The 6,465-nt window shown below is 38.1% G+C and overlaps 1 pseudogene; it reads right to left on the bottom strand.

Moving 5' to 3' along the window:
• Nucleotides 1–1,829: 1,829 nt before the first annotated feature.
• Nucleotides 1,830–3,683, bottom strand: Gm34779 (annotated as a pseudogene).
• Nucleotides 3,684–6,465: the final 2,782 nt, after the last annotated feature.

Raw genomic sequence — 6,465 nt, 5'->3', positions numbered from 1 at the left:
CAAACAAACAAACAAACAAACAAGCAAATTTCAATACATTGTAAAATGTTTCCACCAGAAAAGAATATTCCTGTTTGCCAAGAAGCTTTTATATAGTGTGAAGTAGGCAAGCTTTTCCTGGCTGCACGGACTACCCACTGCACAGGAGCATATTTTATAGTTTTATGGTTGTAGATGTACAGAGCTCTTTCTCCATACCCCCTCCCCTTCACCTCTAGGAGGGTACACCCCTCCCAGGAATACCACTTCATGGGTCATCATGTCTACAGATTAAGCTCATCCTCTGCCTCTGAGGCTAGACAAGACAATCTCTGCTACACATGGGTCAAGGGCCTTGGACCAGCCCGTGTATACTCTTTACTTGAGGGTTTAGTCTCTGGCCACACCCAGGTGCCCAGGTTAGTTGACACAGTTGGTCATTCTATGGAGTAATTTTTGGCTACTATCCACTTATCAATGAGTACATACCATGCATGTCCTTTCGGTCTGGGCTCCCTCACTCAGGATATTTTCTATTTCCATCCATTTGCCTGCAAAATCCATGCTGTCTTTGTTTTTAATAGCTGAATACCATTCGATTGTGGAAATGAACCACATATTCTGTATCCATTCTTTGGTTGAGGGACACTTGAGTTGCTTCCAGTTTCTAGCTATTATTAAGAAGGCTGCTATAAATGTAGTGGAGCACTTGTCCTTGTGATATTGTGGAGCATCTTTTGGGTATATGTCTAAGAGCAGTATAATTGGGTCTTTTTGGGTATATGTCTAAGAGCAGTATAATTGGGTCTTTAGGTAGAACTATTTCCAATTTTCTGAGGATCAGCCAGGTTGATTTCCAGAGTGGGTGTAGCCGTTTGCAATCCCACCAGCTATGGAGAAGTGTTCCCCTTTTCCACATCCTAGTCAGTATGTGCTATCATTTGAGTTTTTAATGTTAACCATTCTGATTGGTATTCACGCACACCTCCTCCTTGCCTGTTTTTTGTGTGTGTGTGTGTGTGTGTGTGTGTGTGTGTGTGTGTGTGTGAGTTTGTTTTTTACTCTTTCACAACAGATTTTATTGGTCAGGGAGCAGAGTACAGACCTTCCAATTCTTATCACACATACCCCAAAAGAGCCATATACTGTGTTCACGTAACCAAACTCTGAAGTCACATTGTGTTCATGTACACAAATGAAAAGCTACGTATTGTTTTTCTTTGAACTTGTTCCAGTGACTCGCTAAGTTCCCCTAAGACCTCTCATAACAACCAATGCCTGTAATCCTCAGTCCCACCAATTCACAATGTTACGCCACACACAGAACAGACTCAGGATTTCCATCTTTCACAGCACATTATCACAACTGTTAGGAAAATGGACTGCCATGACCACAGACATCACAGTTCTGACAGGGCAAGGGCCAAGGACTGGCTTTCTTACAAAATGGTTCTACTAGAAACACGGAACCAGATATAACTGAAAATATTCCAGACACAAATACATGAATGAGATGCCAAATTGCCATTTAGTATGCTTTGTATCATAGGATATAAAACTAGCCCCATCTACGGAATGTTATGGTGACCCCCCGAGATGGTCACAGCCTCTCCTGATTCTGTATCCTGCTATTTTCTGGTTGTACCAAAAAATAAACAGCCAGCAAATGATTTAACCTCTTTAAAAAAAAAAATACATTAAAAAAAAAATGGGATGAGGTGGGATTCCCTCACCTTTTAAAAATGTTTCTAGAGCTACTAAAAAACTCTCATTTACAAAATAGTTGATAAAAATATTCCTCTGGATTGTACAAGAAGGGAGGCGGGACCACTGACAGATGTGATGGATGCTTAGTTGGACTTGGCTTCTTTCTATTCTTCAGAGGCTAGACTCTGGTTTTCTGTCTCTCCATTTTCTGCAGGCAGATCTATGGTTTACTGGTCAGCCACGTCAGCCTGTTTGCCCTTCACTCCCCTCTTCCCTTTTATTTGCACTTTTTTGTCTGATGCTTTATCCTTTCCCAAGGTCGGTCGAAGGGCGGGCTTAGTCAACAGCCTCGCAGAGGCACTTGGGTTCCGTCTTTGCAGCTCCATCCCTGCTAACCTTCCTCTGGGCTTCATGGCAGCGCTGGGTGGGAGATTCGTGGGTCGCAGGATCTGTCACTGAGGAGCTGCACTGCTTAGCCACCACCACACGAACTCCCTTGCCTGTTTTAGTAATAATTTATCAGTAGAAGTGAATTGAAAATGAATCCACCGACCAGCCTAAACCCATCTGCACAAAATTCCTTTTCTCTAATCTGCTTTCCCTGATTCTACAAATTAGAAGGACCCATATACTTGGTATATCTGTGCTTAAGGATCATCTACATGGAGTTACTTGGACTAAATGTGATCTAAGGAAGCAACTCAAGGCACATCGCTTAAAGGGATATTCTTCCTTCTGGTTCTTACAAGAGGGATAATAATTAATAGTCTGAATGCTACTACAATCCTCTCTTGTTTTAGAAGCCTGGTTTCGTGTGGTTCACGGATTCGCAGCACAGCTGAAGCATATTAATCAATGAATGTTCAGTCTTAAACCTTGAATTACAATTCATAAAAACCTTATGGCTGTGACTAATTGTCTAGTGCAGAACAATAATAATCACTTCTTCTATTGGTCTTCATCTGCAAAATCAATATAATGCTTAATATGCCAGAATGGTGTAGCCTCCACTTCCCCAGCCTTAATGGTTCCACTATTTACACCTGGATGGAGCTTGCAGCTCAATCGTTCTGCCACGCCCACTGCTGGAGCCTGCGGTTTCCTGTTCCGAAGCCATCACGTGGTCACCCTGCTACTGGCGAGATTATTTGGCGGGAATCGGCCCCCTTCCCCTGCTTCATAACTGCGTGTGGAATAGTTAAATTGAGCTTTGATCAGAATGCCTGTCTTAGCTACATCCTTTTCTTGCCCGCCTAGCCCTTCTTCTCTTCCAGGTTTCCAAAATGCCTTTCCAGGCTAGAACCCAGGCTGTGATCTGCTGGCCAAACACAGCAGAATGGTTTTCATCTAACTTGAGGAAGATCTTCAACATAAACTTGTTTTCTCACATAAAATCTCACGCAGCTGTCCAAGAGAAATAAGAGACATACACTTGTTATTTATTCTCCATTTATCACATATGTGTTTTAAATTTGACTTTGTAGAAGCCTTTGATGAAGAATAAAAATCTGTTTTATATAATATTTTGGATTATTGAAGACATTTTAAGACAGGGCATATAATATCTATGCTTCTTCATATTATTTTTAAATTTTTAAAATATATGTATTCTTTGACAATTTTACATAATATATCATAGTAGGTTCTTTTACATTGGTCAATTCCTCTCAGATCTTGCCTTACTCCACACATACTGGACTTTATATTTATTCTCCTTTTTAAAAATTGGTTATTTAATTTATTTACATTTCAAATGTTAGCCCTCTTCCCAGTTTCCCCTCTGCAAAACCCCTATCCTACCCCATCCATATTCCTCAAAAAAGGAAACTCCAAAGACATGAAAAAAAAAAAAAAGAGAGAAAAAAAAAACACTAAAAATGAGTCCGAAAAGTGTTGTCTAACTCTTCATGACTATGAGGCCTGACCTCAATACCATTGATATTCCTGGTGTCACTCTAGTGAATAAAATTGATTTTACCTGTCTTTTTAGCTATCATTTACAAGTTAGTTCTTACATAGGGCTGGAAATTTCATAAATTCACATCAAAATTAAAATGTAAGTTCAAGGAGGTGGGGAGGAAGGAATGCATGGAAAGAAGTAAGGTTGAGAAATTAAGAGAAGAATTCCACTTAAAGGAGGAAGGTACCAAGGATAGCCTTTGGCATATCAAAACATTTTGGCACCTAGCAATAAGAATCTTCCAATTTCTGTTAAAATCATTTCAATTCTCAATTCCAGTCACAGCATCATGGTCAATATCCCTGCACCTAAATGAGTTTCAAGTTTATAATTATCTATCTCTTGACATGAAGGCAGTTCTCACCTGCATATTGTGTATTGCCACAAGAACAAGTGATGAGCTGAAAGGCTGAGTCTGTTCTGTGTTGACATGAGACTCTGGCTCTTGATGTGTAGGTTTTTTTATTCACAGGTCCTCTTTTCTACTATAGAAGTGATTTTCAACTCAACTCGAGATCCACAACACCATCTACATAAAGGGCCGTGAGAACTTTTAAATGTCTTTCTAACAATTATATGTCAGTGCAAAGGTGTCCACATCACAGGAAAAAATGCAATGGAGCAATTAGGAATAATTAGGAAGTAAAGAGCTGTGTGATCCCACAGTGTTACAAGGAGGGATGCAGAAAGCACAAAGAGCCAACGTGAAGTTCATGAATACAGAGCAAGTTGAGACCTATTCCCAATGTCTAGACATTTTCAGAAAAAATGTTTAGACTCTGAATAGAAATAAAATTAATAAGCCTGAAGGAACTAATTACAGTGAATGGCCTTTGTCTTCCTTTGTTCAGGCCATATTTCCTAAAAGATAGATTAATTTTACTCTGCAATTGTCATTCATTCTTTTTGAATTACACTTTACTCCATTGCAAACATAAAGTAATTTATATGGATAGTTAATTTTTGACCTCTTATTTAAGAGCATTTCCTCTGAAATTTTTCAACTAAGTATGGTGCACACATGACATGTTTACCCGTGCAGACTGAAGACAGCCTTATGATTATTGGTGGAGTTTTGAAAATTAGTATTATTATTAATTCATTGAGGATGTCATATATGCATAAATGTACTTTGATAATTTTCACCCCATTACTTGTCCTTTCAAGTCTGATAGATCCACCTTACATTCTCAATCACTTACAGTTTCATGTCTTCTATTTTTTCTTAACCAACAACATCCATTTTCTGCTGTCTATATACACCAGTTGTGTGGGGACACCTAGATTATTTATCTCCATATAGCAATATTATCTCATTTCTTAGCACCTATCACATTTTCTCCAATAGTCACAATGGTAGCTTTTATGACAAAAGACACATAGCATTTTCAAGAAAAATATAAGCCAGTATAAATGTAGCAATTTTCAAGCTTCTTTCTTTGTAACTTGTAATATGTAGAGAAAGATCACAGATACTGTATTGGATAACAGGTTAAAATTAAATCAGAGAATATTTAAAATAGTGTTAAGCTTCATAAAAATAAACATATATAAATTTTCCTTCTTTCATGAAATGGGCAAATGAAAGTAAAACTGAAAATGAGGTATCTGAACAAAACAATCTTAAAAGTGTGGATACAGACCTAAGAAACAGAGTTGAGGCTGCTGCTCATGGCTTAGTGGTTTCACACATATTTAGCAAATAAAATGTCAATTCTTCTTAAGAATGGCAAGTTGGAGTGATGTTGGAATGTGCCTTCTTTAATCCTAGTACTTTGGAGACTGAGGCAGGAAGTTAAACACCAGTCTACTTACAGAATGACTTCAAGGATAGTCCAGATACACACACAGACTCTATCATGAAAAGTCACAAATAAACATAAAAGAAAGAAAAAGAATGGTGAAGTGTACCACAGAACTGTAATAATAAAAATTGCATGTCTTTGAAATAAAAATAGGAATGACTAGCAATGTAGTTGAACTTAAGTCCCTGACTTAAATCTACAAACCTAAGGATAGCTGAGATTTTAGAAAATATACAATGGGGTAAAAAGAATCTTTAACAAATGGTACTGGTCTAAATAGATATGAGCATGTAGAAGAATGTAAATAGACCTATATTTACCACCCTGGACAAAAATCAGGTCCAAGTAGGTCAAAGTCCTCAATATAAAACAGATACAGTGAGGCTGATAGAAAAGAACCTGGGAAACAATCTTGAACATTTTAGCAGAGGAGACAACTTCCTGAACAGAATGCAGCACCATAGGATATTTCTACTTAAAAATGAGTGCATATAAAGTTTGTTTTTTCATGCTCTATGTTACTTTACTCAGAATAATTTTGGTCTTATTCCATTCAAAAGACTATTCATGACCGTGTAGCTTACTTGTTGAACACTTCCCCTCCTACTAGGTTGCCTTGTTCAGGCTTGATGTGATGGAATATGCCTGTTCTTATTGTAGCTTGTTATGCACTTTGTGTTTTATGTCCCTGAGGGGGCAGATTTTTATAAGGAAAGGTGGGAGGTTTGCTGGTGGATATGGGTAACAGGATGATCCATGAGATATGTTGAGTGGGTGGGAGATGAAGGAGGGGAATCTGAAGTCAGAATATAAAATATGAGAAAAGAATTTTTTGAAAAGGTCAGAAAGTATGGGTCTAAATTTAGAATTTGAACATTTTCTCCCATGGTTTCATTTATTTCCTCTCTGCTTTGAGATGTTGCAGCTATTAGCCTCTATACTGGAACAATTAGGTGGATATTCTGAGAGACCAATGGAGCCCAACCTAGACCGATGTCTTCTTTGCATAAAAGA

Source organism: Mus musculus, chromosome 7 (genome assembly GCF_000001635.26).
Source record: "Mus musculus strain C57BL/6J chromosome 7, GRCm38.p6 C57BL/6J".
In the NCBI taxonomy this organism is placed as follows: domain Eukaryota; kingdom Metazoa; phylum Chordata; class Mammalia; order Rodentia; family Muridae; genus Mus; species Mus musculus.
The sequence above is the reverse complement of the archived record's forward strand: the minus strand, read 5'-3'. Positions and strand labels throughout refer to the sequence as shown.